The sequence below is a fragment of the Rhinichthys klamathensis genome, unplaced genomic scaffold, assembly GCF_029890125.1.
Source record: "Rhinichthys klamathensis goyatoka isolate OS25496 unplaced genomic scaffold, OSU_Roscu_1.1 h1tg000111l_1, whole genome shotgun sequence".
Classification (NCBI taxonomy): domain Eukaryota; kingdom Metazoa; phylum Chordata; class Actinopteri; order Cypriniformes; family Leuciscidae; genus Rhinichthys; species Rhinichthys klamathensis.
Window position 1 is genome coordinate 14,495,355 of NW_026606649.1, and position 24,166 is coordinate 14,519,520.

Below are 24,166 nucleotides of genomic sequence, written 5' to 3' on the forward strand. Positions count from 1 at the left end.
GCGTGCAAACCGCGAGGCTCAGCGTCTCTCCAGCTTTTGCAAACTGTGTATTATATATCTAGTTATTTTTAGCTCAGTTATTCGTAACTGCATTAACTTCATATAGCCGTCATACACTTTTGGACATCAAACTTCGCTGTACAAACATCGCAGTGGATACAGAAACATACCTCCAACTGTTACCCCCGGAGCTATTCCGGTCCCTGGACTCGAGTGAGTCAGCCAGACTGACAGGAAGTGCACGTCGCCGGCGCTGTGAGCGTAAACAACGAAGGGGTAAGCGGAGTGGCCTGCGGGCTAGGCTAAAGCTCAACCCACATCGCCAAAGTCTACCTAGCATCTTTCTGTCACGGTAGACGTTTTCTCTGTTTCCTTCTAGTCTCGTGTTTATGTTGTTGTATGAATGCACGTGTGTGAGGGGTGTGTCTGTATGACATCACTTGATCGGCTCCAGCTGCTCATCATCACATCACCAGCTGCAGTTGATCATCACCACACTATTTATACTCACCGTCATTCTCTCATCTTTGTCAGATCGTTGTTTCATGTGGTTCGTGTTGGTGTTCCGGTGTCCAGTTCCTGCCTTGTGTTCCTGTTCTTCGTCTGGATTCGAGTTCTACGTTTGTCTCACCATCGTCTCTTCACCGCACCACTTCACGCATCCTGACCATCTAGTCCCTGCGCCACCAGCCCACCCGTATCTCTGAACTGTCGTCTGTCCTCAAAATAAACAAAGTGTTACTTGCATCTTTGCTTCCGCCTTTTGATTGTGACAGAACGATCTGACCCGATATGGAAGCAGCAAGCGAAACCGCCTCATCCCTGGAGGATTTCATCAAGTCCAGTATCTCACGGATGGATTCCCAGGAGAGGAACATGAACGAGTCGGGTCGGGCTATTCAAGCTCTTGTGGCGCAGGTGTCCGAGCTCACCCAGCAATTCCAACTTATGCGAGCTCCCACTGCGCCACCCACGCCGCCTGTTCCCCCGGTACCATCAAAGAACGTCTCCCAGTCAGAGCCCCGCCTACCAGTGCCTGAGAGCTACAACGGTGAGCCGAACTTTTGCAGGGCATTCCTAACACGTTGTTCGATGCACTTTTCTCTGCAGCCCAGGACCTTTGCGAACGAACGTAGCAAGGTCGCGTTCGTGCTCACGCTACTGACTGGGAGGGCAGCGTTATGGGGGACGGCGGTGTGGGAGAACCAGGATCCATGCTGTGCCTCGTTCCTGACACTCTCCGCCGAGATGAGAAGAGTGTTTGACCGCGCAGTCGCGGGAAGAGAAGCGGCACGGATTCTCGCAGACCTCAAGCAAGACGAAAGATCTGTATCTGATTACTCTATCGAGTTCCGGACCTTGGCGGCAGAGTGTCAGTGGAACGAGGAGGCGCAGTGGGACATGTTCCTGCATGGGCTGGCTGACCGCGTCCAGCGAGAGATTTACGCCATGGACTTACCTACTACTCTCAATGGACTGATCGAATTGGCGCTCCGTGTGGATTCTCGACTCTCCCGAGTCGAGCGTCGGAGATTACCCGCTTGGGTGTCTGGAGCGGTGGAGACTCTGCGAGCCAGCGGCGGGGACGCGGTCAGCCCCGTCTACGATCACGAGCCCATGCAGGTCGGGCGAGCTCGGCTTTCCCGGGAGGAGAGGGAGAGGCGGAGATCCCAGGGCCTTTGCCTGTACTGTGGTGGAGCGGGACATTATGCTTACAACTGCCCGGTAAAAGGCCAAGCCCGATAGTAAACTTGAGGCTACTATCGGGTGGGATCTCCGCCAGGAAGACCTCATCGACTACATCTACCTCCACGCTCCTCCCGGTAAGACTAAGATGGTCAGTCCACCAGCACGATTGTCTTGCACTGTTGGACTCCGTGGCGGAAGGTAATTTTATGGACTATAATTTCGCACTTTCATCCCAGATTCCCCTCCGACCCCTCACTCACCAGATTTCAGTTCACGCATTAAATGGTCAAGAGCTTCCCATCATTTCTCACACCACTGAAGACATCACACTTATTACCTCTGGCAACCACACCGAGACTATTTCTTTTCTTATTTTGGACTCACCTCTGGCACCCGTTGTTCTCGGACATCCCTGGCTGATCAAACACAACCCTCGTGTGGACTGGATTAATAAAGCTGTGCTGGAGTGGAACAAGGAATGTCATAAGTCTTGTCTTGTGTCTGCTTGTTCGTCTGTACCTGTTTCTGTGTTTCAGGAGGAAGCAGGGGATTTGTCTAACGTGCCCGTGGAGTATCTGGACCTGAAGGAAGTGTTCAGTAAGTCTCGCGCTGCTTCTCTCCCTCCGCATCGTCCCTATGACTGTGCTATAGATTTACTGCCAGGTAAGTCTCCGCCTAAGGGCAAGTTATATTCACTTTCGATTCCTGAAAGAGAGGCTATGGAGAAATATATTTCTGATTCTCTGGCAACCAAGTTCATTCGCCCTTCCTCTTCTCCAGCGGGGGCGGGGTTCTTTTTAGTGGGGAAGAAGGATGGATCGTTGCGACCTTGCATTGATTACCGAGAGTTGAATAACATCACGGTGAAGAATACTTATCCTTTGCCGTTGATGTCTTCAGCCTTCGAGAGGTTGCAGGGAGCATCTATCTTCACAAAATTGGACTTACGTAACGCTTATCATTTGGTTCGCATTAGGGAGGGTGATGAGTGGAAAACTGCTTTTAACACCCCTAGGGGGCACTTTGAATATTTGGTTATGCCGTTCGGGCTGTCCAACTCCCCAGCAGTTTTCCAGGCACTGATCAATGACGTGTTGCGAGATATGATCGATCAGTTCATATATGTTTACCTGGATGACATATTGATTTTTTCCTCATCTCTCCAGGAACATGTGCAACACGTCCGACGAGTGCTTCAGAGGTTGCTAGAGAATGGGCTTTTTGTCAAGGCGGAGAAATGCAATTTTCATGCACAGTCTGTTCCTTTTCTAGGGTACATCGTGTCGTCCGAGGGAATGCGGATGGACCCTGAGAAGATCAAGGCTGTGGTTGATTGGCCAAGTCCAGATTCACGCAAGGCCCTGTTGAGGTTTCTGGGGTTCGCCAATTTTTACCGGCGGTTCATTCGCAATTTCAGCCAGCTAGTCGCGCCTCTGACTGCCTTGACCTCCCCCCGAACTGCGTTCAGGTGGTCTGACTCAGCCGAGGCTGTGTTCTCTAAACTGAAAAGCCGCTTTGTTTCAGCTCCGATTCTCATAGCCCCTGATTCATCACGTCAGTTCGTGGTGGAGGTCGACGCGTCAGAGGTGGGAGTAGGAGCAGTGTTATCCCAGCGTTCACCTGTGGACGACAGGGTGCACCCTTGCGCGTTTTTTTCACATCGATTATCCCCAGCCGAACGTAATTATGACATTGGTAACAGAGAGTTGTTGGCAGTCAAGTTGGCGTTGGAGGAGTGGCGTCACTGGTTAGAAGGGTCGGGGGTACCTTTTATTGTCTGGACTGATCATAAGAATCTCGAATACATCAGAACTGCTAAAAGATTGAACTCCAGGCAGGCTCGGTGGGCACTTTTTTTCGGTCGTTTTGATTTTACTCTCTCTTACCGTCCGGGTTCCAAGAACATCAAACCCGACTCATTATCTCGCATATTTGATTTTTCCGAACGCCTGTCTACTCCCGAGTGTATTTTACCTGAAACCATATTTGTTTCAACACTCACATGGGAGATCGAAGCGAAGGTCAAGAGAGCCTTAGAAGGGGTAACGCCTCCGCCCGGGTGCCCACCGAACCGTTTGTTTGTACCGGAGGGATTACGGTCAGACGTCATCCAGTGGGGTCACAGTTCCAACGTAGCTTGTCATCCAGGAGTTAATCGCACTGGGTTTTCAGTCAAGCAACGATTTTGGTGGCCACGTATGGCTCGCGACATTCACGATTTTGTTTTGGCTTGCTCAGTTTGTGCCATTGGTAAGTCTTCCAATCAACTTCCAGATGGGTTACTTCAGCCGCTGCCGGTGCCTTCAAGACCCTGGTCCCATATCGCTCTAGATTTCATTACCGCCCTCCCACCCTCTCAGGGTAACACAGTGGTTTTAACTGTGGTGGACCGATTCTCGAAGGCAGCACATTTCATTCCCTTACCCAAATTACCTTCAGCTAAGGAGACAGCGGCAACGATCGTAGATCACGTCTTTCGGTTACATGGCCTCCCGATAGACGTGGTTTCCGACAGGGGTCCCCAATTTGTGTCCAAATTTTGGCGAGAATTTTGTAGATTACTGGGGGCGACTGTTAGTCTGTCCTCTGGGTTTCATCCCCAGAGCAATGGTCAAACTGAGAGAGCCAACCAGGATTTGGAAAGAACGTTGCGATGTTTGGTTTCCAAGAATCCTTCCTCATGGAGTCAGCAACTGTCAATGGTGGAGTACGCCCACAATTCGTTACCAGTGTCATCTACGGGCCTATCTCCGTTTGAGTGTAGTGTAGGTTACCAACCACCAATTTTTCCTAGTCTGGAGTCCGAAGTCGCGGTCCCCTCCGCCCACGCCTTCATCCAGATGTGTCATCGCACTTGGACTAGAGCCCGCGAGACTCTACTCCAAGTGGGAGCACGCACCAAGGTCAAAGCCGATCGCCACCGGCGGAGACCTCCCGTATACGTCGTCGGTTCTAAAGTGTGGCTTTCTACCAAGAACATTCCTCTCCGATCCGTCTCGAATAAACTTGCTCCCAAATTTATTGGCCCATTTGCTGTCACCAAGATCGTTAGTCCGGTGGCAGTCCGCCTCAAACTTCCTCCTGCGTACAGGAGAATTCATCCCGTGTTCCATGTATCCAAAGTCAAGCCCGTGTTTTATGCTCGCATTAATCCGCCAGTCCCGGTTCCCCCACCGCCGCGACTCGTAGATGGGGAACTGTCCTATTCGGTCAATCGTATTCTGGATTCTAGACGGAGGGGACGCGGATTTCAGTACTTGGTGGATTGGGAAGGTTACGGTCCGGAGGAGAGAAGTTGGGTTCCTGCTAGAGACATTCTGGATCACTCTCTTATCGATGATTACAATCGACAGGTAAGGGAGTCTGAGAATGCCAGGAGGAGGAGGAGGGGTACTGTCACGGTAGACGTTTTCTCTGTTTCCTTCTAGTCTCGTGTTTATGTTGTTGTATGAATGCACGTGTGTGAGGGGTGTGTCTGTATGACATCACTTGATCCGCTCCAGCTGCTCATCATCACATCACCAGCTGCAGTTGATCATCACCACACTATTTATACTCACCGTCATTCTCTCATCTTTGTCAGATCGTTGTTTCATGTGGTTCGTGTTGGTGTTCCGGTGTCCAGTTCCTGCCTTGTGTTCCTGTTCTTCGTCTGGATTCGAGTTCTACGTTTGTCTCACCATCGTCTCTTCACCGCACCACTTCACGCATCCTGACCATCTAGTCCCTGCGCCACCAGCCCACCCGTATCTCTGAACTGTCGTCTGTCCTCAAAATAAACAAAGTGTTACTTGCATCTTTGCTTCCGCCTTTTGATTGTGACACTTTCTTGCTAACGTACGGTCTTTGGCAAATAAGGTAGACGAACTACGGCTCCGGATCACTCAGCAAAAAAGGTTTTGCAATGTTATGGTTTTCACGGAAACTTGGCTCAATAACACCATCCCAGCCAGCGCGATTGAGCTACAAGGACGTAACATCTACAGAGCTGACAGAACAGTCGCAGACTCCGGTAAAAGCAAAGGTGGGGGTGTTTGCATTTATGTAAACAGAGCGTGGTGCACCGATGCTGTTATTACCAAATCCCACTGTTCGGCTGATATTGAATATATGTTCATCAAGTGTAGACCGTTCTACCTGCCCCGTGAGTTTTCATCTATCATAATTACTGCAGTTTATGTACCCCCGGATGCCAATGCTAAACTAGCTATGAAAGATCTCTGTTCTGCTGTTAATAAGCTGCAGACAGTGCATCCAGATGGTGCTTTTATCATTGCTGGTGATTTTAATCATGCCAATTTGAGGTCAGTACTGCCCAAATTTTATCAAAATGTCTCATGCCCTTCAAGAGGTGCTCTTGATAATGTTTATACAAACATCTCTGATGCCTACAAAGCTATCCCCCAGCCCCATGTTGGACAATCTGATCATTTATCTCTGCTCTTACTGCCCAAATATACCCCCGTTATTAAACGTGTGAAACCTACTGAGAAGACTGTAAAAGTGTGGCTAGAGGAAGCCGACTCTTTATTACAGCAAGAATTTCAGAATACAGACTGGAATATATTTGCTCGTCAAGCTACTCTGGTCTCTCACACAGACATTAATATCTACACAAGTTCCGTTCTGCATTACATCAACAGGTGCGTTGACAAAGTATCCACCCAAAAAATTATTAAAGTATTCCCAAATCAGAAACCCTGGATGAACAAGGAAGTTCGACTCCTGCTAAAGGCACGTGATGCTGCCTTTAAAACTGGCGACAGGGATGCCTACAGTGTATCCAGAGCCAATCTGAAAAGGGGTATCAAAGCAGCTAAACATAATCACAAACTTCGGATCGAGGATAAGTTTAACAACAACGATCCTCGTCGAATGTGGAGAGGCATTCATGCTATCACTGATTATAAACCATCTAACAGCACCTATTCAACCAGCAAGCCTACTCTTCTAGGGGTGGGAATCTCTAGGCACCTCACGATTCGATTCGATTACGATTCAGAGGGCTGCGATTCGATGCTAAATCGATTATCAGAATCTTTTTTTTGTGTGTGTGTGACTATAAATACTTTGCTTTAAAAGTACAAAGTAATGACCCATAAAGAATTAACGTACAATATATTTTATTAACATTGCAAAGAACCAACAGGAAAATACATGTGTGTCTGAACTAGCAGCAGCATATTTGTAGTAAATTAATAATATAACAACGACCGGTAACGTTACAGCCGAGTGTTTTTCCTCCTCTGGCTGGAAACGTGTCATATGGCTTCTCATATGTGTCTTGTTTCCGAAATATTTTAGTTTTACTCTACAAAGCTTACAACTAGTGTGGCTCTTGTCCAGCTCCTTTCCCCCTTCAACTTCAGAAGCCAAAATATTTCCACACGTCAGCTTTTAACGAGGAGGGTGTTTGGATTTGGCGCTCAGCCATCGCGTCCGCGTCTGTTATGTGCACGCCACAGACGGTCCGGCCACTGCACTTCCGCGCTTCAGAGTTCCATCTTTCGCGTTCCGTCTATATTACGTTATTATAAATATATATCTAAGTTTTTTTTTTTTTTTTTGAAATTCGATTTTTGACAATTGTGAATTGATTCAGAATCGTCCACATCCGCATCGCGATGCATCTAAGAATCGATTTTTTCCCCCACCCCTATACTCTTCTAGACGATCTGAACGTTTTTTATGCTCGCTTCGATTTGAAAAACACAGAATCTCCTATCAAAGCTGAGCTCCCACCTGATCATCTGCCGCTCACACTTACCACCGATGATGTGTGCTCTGCCCTGGGCAGGGTGAATGCACATAAAGCGTCTGGCCCTGATGGCATTCCAGGCCGAGTGCTTAGGGTATGCGCTGAACAGCTGGCAGATGTCTTCACCAATATTTTTAACCTCTCTCTGGCCCAGGCCATTGTTCCGACCTGTTTCAAAACAACCACTATTGTGCCAGTTCCAAAACATGGAGCTGGATTGGCCCTTAATGACTTTCGTCCTGTTGCCCTCACGCCGATTATCGCTAAGTGTTTTGAGAGGCTGGTTCTCTCCCATCTGAAAAAGTGTCTCAAACTCCATAATAAAGTTTGCAGATGATATCACTGTGGTAGGCATGGTCAGCGGTAATAATGAAGATGCTTACAGAGAAGAGGTTCGGCACCTGGTAGAGTGGTGTGCAACCAATAATCTTATACTCAATACTATGAGGTAGTATGCTACACCTTATTGACCCATGGCGTTAACTTGAACTGCGTTTCTGTCAGTGCGTGACTACAGCTCGTTAATAAACAACATTTTTTGATAGGTCCATTTCATACAATCCGCCTTCATTTACCAAGTGCACTTGAGCCAAAAACATTTTTCAAGTTCAAAATTTTTGTTGTTGTTGTGGATGCTGCTGATAAAACAGCTTCGTCGAGACTACAAAGAGACATGCATTTGTTTTTGTGTGTGTTTCTTTTATAAAAGTTTACCCGGATATTCCCAATTTAAAGCTGCAGTCTATAGTTTTCCCTCTTTGTCGCCATCTCTGTTCGAAATCTGCAATCTGCGGAATTATCAATTTCACGTGGGTTGTGCCCATAGACCAGGGATAGGCAACGTCGATCCTTGAGTGCCGCTGTCCTGCAGAGTTTAGCTCCAACCCTGATATAAACTTGCCTGCCTTTAGCATTAGTAATCCTGAAGACATTGATTAGCTTGCTCAGGTGTGTTTGATTAGGGTTGGAGCTAAATTCTGCAGGACAGCAGCACTCCAGTCAATTAGAAGCACTCACAAGGTAATGGAGCCTTTTTTACATTATCGTGTTTCTTTAGAAATAAACAATGGACAAATGGAGTCCTTAAACGCCTCAGATGTAAAATTATTCGCTGTCAAAGTGACGCCAAAATGAATGGGAGTCAATGGAATGCTAACAGCAGGTGAAGGCTTGGTAGCCAATGGCGGCCCCCAGGGTAGCTTCAGTTTCCGGCGGATGGATTAGTCCCTTGGTTGTGCCTCTGCACGGCACAGTGTGGATGAATCCAATGTTTTGAGGAGAATGTGCGGCTGTCAGTCACTAGCCTGGGTCCACCCTCCTACGTACTTCCGCTCAATTTTCATTTTCCTTCAGTACTACGTCTGGGTTTGCTGTATATTCTTGGGTTTTCTCCATAGACAGTAAAAGAAATGGACACAGCGACCCCATAGACTTCAACGGAGAAAAGTGAAGTCAATTAGAAGCACATTTACTTACTTATGGCTGAGCGTACTGCGCAGCCTCAAACTGAGCTTGATGACATAGATGTGACGTGTGAAACCTATCTGACAGTTGTAAGTCTTCTAGTAGCTGTGCCAAGAGAAATCTGAATCATTCCCTTTCGAATCTTGCAGAGACGGAGAGCGTGAGTAGGAGCTGTCCATGAGGTAACAGCAGGAGCAACTTTATGACTCTCTATGGGCTTCTCTCTTGACTTTATGCCTCCACGTCCCCCTGATTGCCTAAAGACATCATCAAAGTAGTCCATGTGACATCAGTGGGTTAGTTAGAATTTTTTGAAGCATCGAAAATACATTTTGGTCCAAAAATAACAAAAACTACGACTTTATTCAGCATTGTATTCTCTTCCGTTTCTGTTGTCAAGCCGTGTTCACGAGTCCGCAGTGACGCTGATGATGTAAGACGCTGCTGACGTGTTATCTGGTGCGTCCGTGTATTCGGGTTCAAATAAATATGGCTGGGCAAAAAAATGCAAGTCTTCCTCTGTGTCGAAATCCTTAGACATGTTTGCGAAGATTGTTTTGTTTACAGCGTGCGTCTCCCTCAGACTGTAAACGAAGCTCGGGCGCACCAGAACACGTCAGCAGCGTCTTACGTCATCAGTGTCACTGCGGACTCGTGAACGCGGATTGACAACAGAACCGGAAGAGAATACAATGCTGAATAAAGTCGTAGTTTTTGTTATTTTTGGACCAAAATGTATTTTCGATGCTTAAAAAAATTCTAACTAACCCACTGATGTCACATGGACTACTTTGATGATGTCTTTATTTCCTTTCTGGACAAGGACAGTATACCGTACATACATTTTCAATGGAGGGACAGAAAACTCTCGGACTAAATCTAAAATATCTTAAACTGTGTTCCGAAGATGAACGGAGGTCTTACGGGCTTGGGACGACATGAGAGTCATTAATGACATAATTTTCATTTTTGGGTGAACTAACCCTTTAACAGGGACAAATGGACAGTCAATGACAGCCCCAGAATTAGCTACAGAGCTAAATTTCATCTGCAGTCCCTGGGCAGGACATAACTAAAACATTCATCATCAGCAATAACATATACAACAAAATTCTCACCTAACAAATGAAAATACATTCCAAATAATATAGTACAAAAACACTTTCAAAAACATTACCCTATATATAATAAATAAATGATAAAAAAAGAAAAACCAATACTTCTATATAACCAATTACTAAAACATAAGATGTTCAATGATTACATGTTTGACTCATCTTTAACCATATTTTCAAATGTAACTTAAAATGTGCAAAAGTAGGACACCGTCTGATAGTGGTTGGCATATTATTCCAGTTATTCACTGCTCTTACAGAAAAAGCTGAACAACCAAAATTAGCCATAGTATTTAAGAAATTCAAAAATGAAGAATTTATCATGGACCTTGCACTTGTGCTATTTCCTGCAGAATGTCTGAATAATCTATTCAACAGTTTCACTGTTGAACTTGTTACAAAGTAGACTGAACAGATAAATGGAAAGCCAATCCTAAACACCTGGACAGAGAGGCTGATTGAGTCTGTACTCTGTGGAGGAGGGTTATTGTGTCAGAAACATGAAGAGGACAGAATTCCTATACTTTGATCCACATACACACCTATTCTAGAGGAGCTATGCTCTACAAGGAGTTGAGTCTGTTTGTTATTGTGACAGAATAAGTAACCGGAGGAAGAGCAGTCCAAGCTCCAGGATTCAGTATTATATCCAAATCTACACTCATTATCCCGTCCCTTACTAATGCTCTCATATGACACTGAAATATCTACATTCTCCACCTCCCAGTAACAGCATCCACACACATCAACCAGACCTTGAAAACCATGATGAGGAAGTATGTTACCCAGCCAAGGACTGTGATAAGTGGCTTCCATTCCTCCTGTTTGCATATAGAGAGGGGCCTCAGGTAGCTACAAGGTTCTTGCCATTTGAACTGCTGTATGCTCTGCTCTCCATGTACTGGATGTACTGAGGGAGAGTTGGTGAGGCCACTGATAAACCAGGCAACAAACACATTATCTCCTATGTGCTAAAGATGAAAGAGCATCTGCAGAAGACAACAGCCTTTGCACGAGTAAACCTCCTGCAGTCTCAAGCACGCCAAAAAGAGTGGTATGACCGAACAGCCAGATCCCATACTTTTAAACCAGATGAGAAGGTCTTGTTGTTACTAACAAGTAAGCATAAACTGTTGGCTAGGTGGCAGGGCCCCTATAAAATAAAGCGGAAGGTGGGTCCTGTGACATAGAGATCCCATCCAGGATCCAAGCCTTGCAAATCTTCCATGTCAACATTTTAAAGAAGTGTAAAATGCATAACGTAAATCACGTAAATGCATATTTCCTGGTTGCGATAATTTACAAAACAGCTCGCTCTCCTTCTTTAAATCTCCTAAAAACAATGATATTAAGACGAGGTGGATTAATTTTGTGTAGAGCAGTGGTTCTCAAACTTTTTACACCAAGTATATTTCGAAAATCGCTCTCCAAGTACCACCATAATGACCAACCAATATTAAAATACAGGTGTGTATAGGCCTAACTATTCAGCTATAGCTAGTACAGCTCAAAAACGAGGCAGTTTAATTTCTGATAAAATATCACCTAAAAGTGAAATAAAAAATGTACTTAAACAAAGATTAAATGAAAATGTATTGTAGCCTACTTAAAAGTTAAATAAAAACTACTGTAGGCTATTTAAATGTTAAAGGGATAGTTCACCCCAAAATGAAAATTCTGTCAGTAATTACTCACCCTCATGTTGTTCCAGCCCCGTAAGATTTTCGTTCATCTTCGGAACACAAATTAAGATATTTTTGATTAAATCTGAGAGCTGGATCACTCCTCCATCTAAGGGATTGAAACTTGCCGGCCCAGAAAAGTTATTAAACAGGGGGAGGAACAGTGTGCACCGATTAGAGGGTGCCCGCAGTGGGCGAGAGGCTGAGGCCGCAGCCGCGGCCGAAACAGCGGAGGGAGGCTGCGGGAACGAGAGAGAGTGAGAGAGAACGAGAGAGAGGAGATTTCGGCTGGATTGCGGGTGTAAGCCCTGATTACAGTGAGTCTGTTGAATTGCAGTTCTACGTGAGCACGAGTCAAAATCTTGCAGCAGGGACGTGCACAGGAATTTTTAGGGGCAATTGCTCTGACCTGAAAAAAGGCCACCCCCCAAAAAAAACCCTCACGGGCTATATGAAGGACTGAGAATAACAGGGTCTTTATTAAAATATATATACACAAAGAAGTAAAAACTGAAATACAGCACTCAATCACCTTAACTTCTACTAATAATGACACAGAAAAACATGACTTGAGTCATGAAAATCCCTGCAGCATAATAAAATGGTTCTCACACTCCAGTAATATTTCTGTGAATTGAATTAATCTTGCACTTGTTCATAGTTTTTGTATTATGTGTGAATATTCAGTTGAATTTTGCCCATACAAATTGCCTTATCTGACCGTGTTTATGTCCAAACTCAATGCCTCATATTATGGTCTTATTATTTATAAAGATCGCAAAACGTCAGAGATGACAGGTTTATGATATACAACTTTGTAAACAGTAGGCTATAGGCTACAAAATGTAATGTTAAATGTCACCTAAATACACATGAGAAAAAGAGTTCCTCATTATTATTGTTTTTTATTTTTTATTATCATTTATTTTTTTATTTTAATTTGAAAAGAAATAATCTGGATTGAATTGACAGATGGGGAAAACTCGCTTCTAAAAAAAACAACGCTTAGATTTCGGGAAAAAATACAATCCTTTTTTAACCTTTTGGCTTCCCGTACATTCAGTTGTGCTTCTTGCTCGTCGGTCAGTTCTGATCGTTCTGATGGTACGTATGGTAACTGGGCAACTACGCATGATTTGTAGTATGGATCGGTCGCGTGCAACGCGCAGCCACGTAAACAGAGTTTGCCCTTCCCCTACTGACTTTCACTTTCGGTGCCCGAATGGAAGTGAATGAGGCCTTGCGATTTTTTTTTTTTTCTCGGAAGGGCAACGTGAGTCGAGAAGGGCATATGGGCAGTTGCCCGGGCAACCTAAGCAACCCCCCTGTGCACGTCCCTGTCTTGCAGTGTATTGGTGAATATGCGAGTGTGGGAATGGTGTTGCTGCTGTTCCTCGCAGTCCCAGCATGTTTACATCTCTCTCTGTCTGAGCCCCGAAGAGAACGCTGAAGAAGAGAACGCGGAAGCTGTGAATTATGTTCATTCCTCTCTCTGTCTGAAACTGGAGGTACGTCCATGTGTGTGTGTGCATCTCTCTCTGTCTGAGCCCCGAAGAGAACGCTGAAGAAGAGAACGCGGTAGCTGTGAATTATGTTCATTCCTCTCTCTGTCTGAAACTGGAGGTACGTCCATGTGTGTGTGCATCTCTCTCTGTCAGAGCCCCGAAGAGAACGCTGAAGAAGAGAACGCGGTAGCTGTGAATTATGTTCATTCCTCTCTCTGTCTGAAACTGGGGAGGTATGTTCATGTGTGTGTGCATCTCTCTCTGTCTGAGCCCCGAAGAGAACGCTGAAGAAGAGAACGCGGAAGCTGTGAATTATGTTCATTCCTCTCTCTGTCTGAAACTGGAGGTACGTCCATGTGTGTGTGCATCTCTCTCTGTCTGAGCCCAAAGAGAACGCTGAAGAAGAGAACGCGGAAGCTGTGAATTGTTCATTCCTCTCTCTGTCTGAAACTGGAGGTACGTCCATGTGTGTGTGCATCTCTCTCTGTCAGAGCCCCGAAGAGAACGCTGAAGAAGAGAACGCGGTAGCTGTGAATTATGTTCATTCCTCTCTCTGTCTGAAACTGGAGGTATGTTCATGTGCAGTGTTCGAATTACGGGGGAGCTAAGGGGAGCTCGGCTCCCCTGAAAAGGACCTGGGCTCCCCTGAAAGCCTACTTTGAGACTGTTGTGGCAAAAATTCATCTCAAACAAACATCACTGCGTAAGAGACACTCAGATTCAAATTATATAAAATAGAAGTATTTATTCTTGCAAGAATAGGAGCAGTCTAATACACAGTTGTTACCCTGTGCAGAAGAGTGACACACCCCCAGACAGACTGAACTAGCTTTTATCTTAGTTTCAAGGCCTTCTTCCCCCCAGAGCCTTCCTCCCAGTAGTTTTCCATAGACGTCACTAGTTGGCCCACTAAGCTCCCCTGCACCAAATGGCCTTCTGACATCTAGGTCAGAGGTCCTTGTTCGTCTGTTCTCTGGAGTGTCTCCCTCTTCTGCCTCCCCAGGTACATAAACAGAATCTTCTCTCACTACAAGTGAGAGACACACATGTGACATTCTTTGAATCATCTATATTTAACTAAAGATCAATGAATATCATTAAAATTGACACCACAACTCCTCACTTTTTATCATTCTGATTACCCATAATCACAATAATACACAAAAAGACAAATTTTAAGTCATATCATCACACTACTCTTCATCTCTGGTTTCCACATAACTGATCACTCTCCTTGAACCTGTGAAGAAAAGTTTAGAATGAAGAAGCATAAGGCTGTTTTTGTGTGGAAAAGGCCCCGTAATATTTTAGCAAGCAAGTAAACATTTTTACTGGGCCCGGGGCTAAACGAGAAATCCCTGTTCCTGCGCTCCTGTAAACAGACCCTCAGTCACACCAGTAAGGAGTAAATAGTTATAACACAATAAGGAAACCAACAGAAAAAGTATAATAAAAAATCCCTCAGTTTCAACCCCTGTCCTCGTACGCCATCTCGTAACACGGATGACCGCTGCTTGTAACCTTCTTTAAATCTTTTGCCCTTAATCTTTCTCAGAAAATAAACAAATAGAAGAAAAACAAACAGAACATACATTTAACACATATCTCACTGTAGCTCCCGCTATCTGTATCGTCACATAATTTTGTTCATCCTTGGGATAGACTGTCATTTTCACCAATTGAACAGACAGCATGTTTCACCTGTCACTATAATCATATTCACCCATGAATAACAAAATTATTAGAATAACAATCCTAACTCCTATCATTAAGCCTTTTCCATTAATCTACGCCCATCTCCATATTTCACCTCGGTTTTCCTAACCATATTTTGTTCACTTCTAATTCAATTTAGTAAGCTCTATTTAATGCCATATTTAACAAAATCTAACCAGAGAAGTCTTATAATTTTATCCATTCTTCTAACCAATGCAGTTGTTCAATATTAACTCTAATATTTCCATTACGGACACAATCAATATATTTTCTACATTTACCTAGTTTGATTCAATCAAACAAAATCATCACAAAAACAGATTCTTCTGTTAAACTTAAACCATCAGTTGTGTTGATCATCTCGTTCGCCCCACGGACGTTCCGTGTTCTTTTACCTTTAACTTTTAATTCAAACATGCTGTGGTTCTACTTAATAAGCTTCAACAATTATCCCTATAATTTACATTAATTAATAGATCTTCTCTTCCCAAAAACATTTTCCTTAAATATTTCCTAATGAATAAGTAACCAATCAAATCTTTTGATCTACTGTATATCAATACTAAGCCCTATTTTGATTTAATCAAATAAAATCCTCAAAATAATCACAAAACCACATTCTTAAACCATTAGTTGGTTCACATCCTCCTCCAGGCGTGTTGATTATCTCGTTCGCCCCATGGACTATGGGATGGTTGTGGCCTGTTGGTGTAGGTGAGAGGCTTGGACCCAGGTGTCACACTCTCCAACCATTTTCTGATCCTTATAAGGTTTTCCCTTATATCACGACCGCACCCCCACTGGAGTGAACTGTCACCTGTGAATGGAGACCTTAAGTATTTTGTTAGTGGCCGCTTGTCTAGCAGCTCGTCCCCTTTGGTGTGACCTGTGGAATCAACAACCTGAAACATTATCTCCGGATAATTTCTTGCTCACTTAATAGCACTCGGGGTCCTTTTACCCTGAAAAACACTCAACCCCTGTCCTCATGTCCACACAATATTTATACATTTGGAAGAGAATTAGTTCTGTTTGATCCAATCAAACAGAACTATAGGACTATAATCAAACAGGATAGTTATTGTCAGATAGTAAAGTACGTAGTTTCTTTTGTCTACTGTTCTCCCGTGTCCTTCGATGCCCTGGCGTTTCCTGTTGAAACAATCTTTGTTATTGGTGTGTGCACACTCACAGACATCAATTTTGTTAGGCAGAAAAAATGGCTTCTTTCAGGGCTTTTATCAAATTACCCCTAGTGTTCTCCCAACATTTATTCAGCAACTGTGAACCCCTTAATAAACCATATTTGGCAATTGTTATACCATCTCCCTCTTGATGCACGACACACCTCGAGCATCAATTTAACATAACATTTAACATAGTGTTTTTATAAAGTTTGCCATCAACACTAACCCAAACGTTGTCCTTCAGACAAATTTCTCTGCCTCTGAAACCAAAAATATTACATTCTTCACTTAAAGCCACAATCTCACCTTCTTCTCAAAGTATTTGAAAGGCAACGGCCCTCAGTCTCACAGCGAATCTTGCTTTTCAGGCCTGTTGTTTGGTCTCTCAAGTCAGTCATCTACAAACATTTCCAAAGTCATCAATTTTCCCTATCAGGTCAGGTCGTGCTGTGCAGACTTGGTCAATGTCAGTCAATCATTTCTCCCCCTTTGTTCACAATAATCATAAATGTGAGGGGCTTTCTTGATAATTTCATGTTGACTTAGCCAATATGTCACTTTGTTGTTTCCCTCAAATCTTCAACATTTTCATTTATCTCAGCCCATGCCAGATGGTGATCTACAACTACACAATTCCAATTTACTTAAACTGATCTTCAAATCTACATTATGTATGACAAAAGTATTACTACCAGACAGAGCTTGATGGCCAATCAACTTAAAGCTTGTCCCATGTTCTGTATTGTCTTTTCATCAGAATTATCAGCTTCTTTAAAATTTGTCATTTGCCTTAACCCATCTGTAATGATAAACTCATTCCAGAGGTTAATGACGCAATATACACACCATTCAGGCGGAATATTAGTGCCCCAAACTAATACATACAAGACATAAAGTGCTGTCACCATCACACACACTCGTACTAGACACACATATGTTAACTGCTCATTCTCAATGTTCACTTTTCTTTATATTATTGCTAAAAGATTTAAATTTTAAATAAGATTTTAACCTTTCCATTTTTCCTGTAGCTTCTACCTAATTTTACATGGTATCTTAACCACTTTCAAAGCACGTCTTGTTCATTATTCATTTGATTTTTAGACAAGTCAGCTGGGTTGTTTTGTTTCATTATCATTATTTTGCTTCAGCTTGCTCTAGCAGGCCGATAACAGAAAGACAGACACAGTTACCATCCCTTCCTCCAACTCAGGCAATCTCTCTCACTATAAACAAATAATTTTTCCACCAGCCTCCTAAGGCTGTAACTTTGGTCAAAGGTTATTGTAATGAATACAAATTTTGACTTTCACCTTTGTCATCCAGACTTTCCTTAAATCAAAAGCTGTCTTCATCTTTAGCCACCACCATGTCTAACGACCTTCAAGAGTTAAAACTATGTCATAGACCTATTAGTTAAAAATCAACACTATGATTTTCCTTGCCCATAAGGCAACCAGTACATAAAAAAGTTTTGCTACTGTCTCCACAACAACTAATGGGAATCACTTCATGGCCTCAGCTGGCTCTTGAAAGCCCACTCCTGTTAGCCCTTTATCTATAATCTCCATCAGGGTTTTTTTGCCCCTGGCATATTTGCAGACGCTTGTCACAATAAAAAAAACAAGCCATACAACTAATGCGGTTTCTTGTGATTGGTATAGAGGAACACTCACGTTTCTGGGTCAGACTGCCTGTAACTCCTCACAGCTCATCCGCCCTAACGATAAAGGATGCTGCTGGCCTCACAGTCATCCGCTCCACTCTCATACCTTTCTCACATAAACACCTCCATCTTGAGATGCCCAGTGACTTTACGTGATCCACTCTGGCTTGGGTTGCCCCTGTCTGGCCAAAGAAGGTCTTACCCGTCATCGAGATGGTCACTCGTGCCCACTGGTGACCGCTCTTTCCAATCACACAATCAGTTCTCTTCAACAGAACTCAGCTGTTTTCTGGAGCTTAGGAAAGGCACGTTCAAGAGTCACCAGAGCCATTCCGATTGCCTAATAGTGTTCACACAGGGAGACAGGTCAATAACAACAGTATTTAATCACTTAAATCCATTAACTATCTTAAAAGCAGAAACCTAGCTGCTTAGATTATACTCAGTGAATTTAGATCACAACCGTACATTCAGTGTACTTCATCTGTAGCCGGAGCCATCGGTCCTGAATGGTGGAGACTAAATGAGACAAAGAAGTTACTGGTCCTAAAAAAAGCTAATCAAAATGTCATCTCTATCTGTATTATTATTTTAAATACTTCTTTAAAGTCGTTCAGTTTTATTTTTAAAATATCTCTGTGTCTATGATCCTTCAACTGAAACACTGTGCTTTACTTATTATCACAGATACCAGCTTTTAGCTGACTCATTGAATGAGAGAGACTCTGAGACTCTCTTGGATGGTACACTGCTCTCTCATATACTTCTAACATCAAACTTTTATCTACCATCTTTTAACTCTATCCCAGCTTAAGGCATCTTTGCCAGATATTACATACGGTTTCAAATAAACATATTATTTATATTTGTCTTTTGCCCACCTCAGGGAATTTAGACATTACAAATTTCCACTCAGATTGAGTCTCTGTCGCACTGGCAGTTTCAGGCACAGCACACATCAGATTTTAGATAAGCGAACTGTTTCATTACAGCCCATAACAAACTTATCTTTTGAAAGCAAAACATCAGCTTCTAGTTCTTTCATGGTCAACTTTTCAAGCTGTTTGTTTAATCAGATGCCTTTCAACACATTTTACATTTAGCAACTGTTAATTCAGTAGCCTACTGCTTCTGCTTATTTGTTCTTACATAAAAATAATTATTCTAGTTCTCAATAACGTTTCACATTTCTCAATCTCAATTACCATAGCTTAATCTCTGACTTCAAAGTTTTCTCTTCTAGGAGTTTATCAGTCTCCAATCAGGATTCACACTAACTTTGACAAGGCTACTCTGCATCTTTTGCAGTTATTATAAATCATCTTTGAGATCTGTCTCTCTATATTACCTTTACATATTTTGCAACTCACATTTGTTGGAGTCACAAAAGGATTCACTTTAAGACTTCAATCTTTTGACCTTGTTTTTTATCTCTTATTTCTCAGACCAAAAATTGTCACTGTCGTCATTTAAACACTGATCTATTTTCAACCCTACATTATTATCAGAAATGTGTCACGTGTTAAATGGTCCTGCTGACCACAATCAAGACACTCTCTGTCATCTGGTTGGTTCGTGTGTCAGCCTCAACTACAGCATCAGACACCTTGCAGTTTGATCACTGTGAGCTTCCAAAGGGCTCCAACTAACTGCACACCCTTGAAGCAGTGTGTGTCCCATTCAGGAATGTAAACAGACCCACTGATAAGCAGTTCTCTGTATTCCTTTGACCATCCACCAATGGCGGATTCAATCACAATAGCAAAATCATACTCTTCATCATTATTATTGGCAGAACATAATTTCATGAGAAGCAAAGAAAATGCTCAAAATATTCGAATTTGTTTTCTGTCTTTACCTTACTAATTTGGTATTATCATCAACAACACTAATTACAAGTACTGTTGCTGTTATCCCAGCTTATCTTTTACAAAACATCATCTGCAAATCTCTTCAAAGTGAGATCTTCAGAGCAGAGCTGTTTACAGCATTTGCTCTCTTCTGTCTCACTATTTATTTACTTATTTATTTTCCCGGACTGTTCCGTTACTCTTCATAAAGTGTAACAATTTGTACATCATTATTTTCATTACAACTGGTTTGAAGCCTTTTTTCCTTCCATCACATTATTGTCTCAGTCTTATCTCTACTGTTTCTCCAAAACAGATTATATTACTCAGTCCGTAAATTACACAGACAACCATTATAGCTACTTGCTTCAATACCCTTATTTTCTTAACATTAATAAAATAAGGCAGATATATCATCATTTCAATCATTATTTTATCAAAATCTAGAATTGTTCCCCATTCTGCTTAAAACATTCTTCATATCATGTTAATCCCTGTCAATCATACAATACCTTATTTTATTCTAAAACTTTTCATATCATTTAAACATTTTACATTTGACTTCCATAAATTCTGTCAGACCATGTCTATTTTCATCACATATAGTTTTCTACTATATTTCTCCTTTCTTTTCCCTACATGCCAGTTCCTTCATTATCCTCTCCTTTCTTTTCTCAAACATGCCAGTTCCTTCATTATCTAACCAGTACATGATTGTTTGAACAATCCCCACACACACATATCTCACACACCAACCTTTTTGTTTTTTTCACTTCCCTCTTCCACCAAGTCTCACTTACAGTTCCCTCTATTTCACACAGACAGCCTTATTGCTTCTTGCTACTTCAATCCTTGTCATATAAATTTAAGTTCTATAGACATCTAATGTCATGCATCCATTTACAATCCATTATCTGTTCACATTTTTTACACACATGTTGAACGCAGCCACAACAACCTTTTGTCCCGCTGCCCTGTTCCACTGATTCTCGCACACTCTTAGTCGATTTGTGCTCATGGTAGCTCATGATCATGGTATTTTCTCAGTTTTTTCCCAATATCTAAAACATACATTTCCCCCCATACTTTCCTAGTTCTACAGAAAACCGGTGTATCAAATTTGGCATGCTTACTCTGAGATTTTCCCATACTGGCTGTTTTCTGTTCCCTGTGGATCTCTCTTCAACGCGCGTTTTCTTTAATCTGTTTAGGCGTCCCTAACAAATCCGACTCTTTTCTTTTAACCCAAATCGGTCGGGTTGCACTATTAGTGCCCTCCTAATTATGGTTTACCAAAAAATTCTGGTTCCCCCTAATTAGCCTCAGTACCTAAAAACAATTTGCTCCGCCGTGGAACAACTAATTTTCAGGGTACCTATCTGTTTGAAATCTCTTGATCTGTTACAGTTCTCACTTAATCCCAGATTATTTATCTGCTTGAAATTTCTTGTTCTGTTACAGACCTCAATTAATCTCAGATTTTTCCCTCGTATCTGTTTGAAATTTCTTGATCTATATAGATCTCAATTAATCTCAGATTACGTACCACAGAAACAGCCTTCAGCCAATATGGTTCAATTTCACTCTTCTCCCCAATTAAACCGAATTTAAATGACCCTCACCAGAGACGTTGTTTCATGCCACTTGCGGGTTCTTTAGATTCCAGTGGTCGATTCTCCCGGCCCTGATATCGGTCGGCCCCTCTCTCTCAAGTTTACGAGGTAGAGCTGGAACTTACTTAGTCCAGGTGGCCAAACACCGTCCGATCTCAGGTCCAGGAGGCACGTCCAAGGAATATCACTTCTGACACCAAAACTGTTGTGGCAAAAATTCATCTCAAACAAACATCACTGTGTAAGAGACACTCAGAGTCAAATTATATAAAATAGAAGTATTTATTCTTGCAAGAATAGGAGCAGTCTAATACACAGTTGTTACCCTGTGCAGAAGAGTGACACACCCCCAGACAGACTGAACTAGCTTTTATCTTAGTTTCAAGGCCTTCTTCCCCCCAGAGCCTTCCTCCCAGTAGTTTTCCATAGACGTCACTAGTTGGCCCACTAAGCTCCCCTGCACTAAGTGGCCTTCTGACATCTACAGTAGGTCAGAGGTCCTTGTTCGTCTGTTCTCTGGAGTGTCTCCCTCTTCTGCCTCCCCAGGTACATAAACAGAATCCTCTCTCACTACAAGTGAGAGACACACATGTGACATTCTTTGAATCATCTATATTTAACTAAAGATCAATGAATATCATTAAAATTGCCACCACACTGTGAATTATGTTCAATTCCTCTCTCTGTCTGAAACTGGAGGTATGTTCATGTGTGTGTGCATCTCTCTCTGTCTGAGCCCCGAAGAGAAGAGAACGCTGAAGAAGAGAACGCGGTAGCTGTGAATTATGTTCATTCCTCTCTCTGTCTGAAACTGGAGGTACGTCCATGTGTGTGTGCATCTCTCTCTGTCAGAGCCCCGAAGAGAACGCTGAAGAAGAGAACGCGGTAGCTGTGAATTATGTTCATTCCTCTCTCTGTCTGAAACTGGAGGTACGTCCATGTGTGTGTGCATCTCTCTCTGTCAGAGCCCCGAAGAGAACGCTGAAGAAGAGAACGCGGTAGCTGTGAATTATGTTCATTCCTCTCTCTGTCTGAAACTGGAGGTATGTTCATGTGTGTGTGCATCTCTCTCTGTCTGAGCCCCGAAGAGAACGCTGAAGAAGAGAACGCGGTAGCTGTGAATTATGTTCATTCCTCTCTCTGTCTGAAACTGGAGGTACGTCCATGTGTGTGTGCATCTCTCTCTGTCAGAGCCCCGAAGAGAACGCTGAAGAAGAGAACGCGGTAGCTGTGAATTATGTTCATTCCTCTCTCTGTCTGAAACTGGAGGTATGTTCATGTGTGTGTGCATCTCTCTCTGTCTGAGCCCCGAAGAGAACGCTGAAGAAGAAAACGCGGTAGCTGTGAATTATGTTCATTCCTCTCTCTGTCTGAAACTGGAGGGATGTTCATGTGTGTGTGCATCTCTCTCTGTCTGAGCCCCGAAGAGAACGCTGAAGAAGAGAACGCGGAAGCTGTGAATTGTTCATTCCTCTCTCTGTCTGAAACTGGAGGTACGTCCATGTGTGTGTGCATCTCTCTCTGTCTGAGCCCCGAAGAGAACGCTGAAGAAGAGAACGCGGTAGCTGTGAATTATGTTCATTCCTCTCTCTGTCTGAAACTGGAGGTACGTTCATGTGTGTGTGCATCTCTCTCTGTCTGAGCCCCGAAGAGAACGCCGAAGAAGAGAACGCCGAAGAAGAGAACGCTGAAGAAGAGAACGCCGAAGAAGAGAACGCTAAAGAAGAGAACGCCGAAGAAGAGAACGCCGAAGAAGAGAACGCTGAAGAAGAGAACGCGGAAGCTGTGAATTATGTTCATTCTTCTCTGCTGTCTGAGCCCCGAAGAGAACGCGGAAGACGAGTGTCCCGAAAGAGAGAATGCTCAAGAGATTAACATTGTTTTTATTATTTAATAAATAACCTATTTATTTTCAATTCTGTGTCTGCCTCCTTCGTGTCCGCGGTTAGCTCCTCAGGGACGGTACGCAAGTTAGGGGCGGGCGGCCCGCTGGCGCTCGCCCTGGCCTGTGACACATCGTTAAAATAGTCCAAGTGACTACAGTGGCTCAATCTTAAGTTTATCAAGCGACGAGAATACTTTTTGTGCGCAAAAAACAAACAAAAATAATTTCCTTCTCTGTGGGCCTTGAGTTAGTTCACGTATTGTAACTGTGCAGCGCTTCTGTGTTCTACGTCACACGCATCACACATGACCAGCGTTGGGCAATAGTGAGCCTACGTGTGACGTAGAACACAGGGCCCGATCTAAGCTCTAACCCAGGGTTTCTCAACCTTTTGCAACTCATGGCCCACCAATGACTGTTTAAAAACATTCCGAGGATCACCTTTCCAAATATGATAGTATAAACACAGAATAAAAGAAAATTCAAAAAGTACAATGATATACTGTATATGATGTTAATCTGTTATGCCACTGTAGCGGCCAAGTCAGCTAGATAGATGAAAACTGTCCTTGTATAAAAAAGACTTGGCAGGTTTACTCAGTAACCATTTATTCCTGTAACAATAACAGGGCAGGTCAGACCAATGATTGTGTTAGACACACAAGGGGAACACTCTTTTAACAAATGAATTAATACATCCTCACATCCAGGCTAACATACATGTAACAACAGGTCAGACACACAAGAGGGGAACATTCTCTCTATTCATTAGCAGGAATGTTCAATAGTTCATTCACCCCAATTTACATACTTTAAGTGTAATTTATCAAATACAATTAGCGATATGGGCATGTTTAAAACAAGCTTACATAAACAAACTTGAAGCATTACGTAAATGTTACATGTATTATATATATTATTTTTTACAATTCAACTGGAGAAAACCTGGACACATTACTTAAACTCCTTCCCACACATCCAAAAATGTTTTCATCAACAACCACTCTAGGTCTAGGACCATTAATGAATACCAACA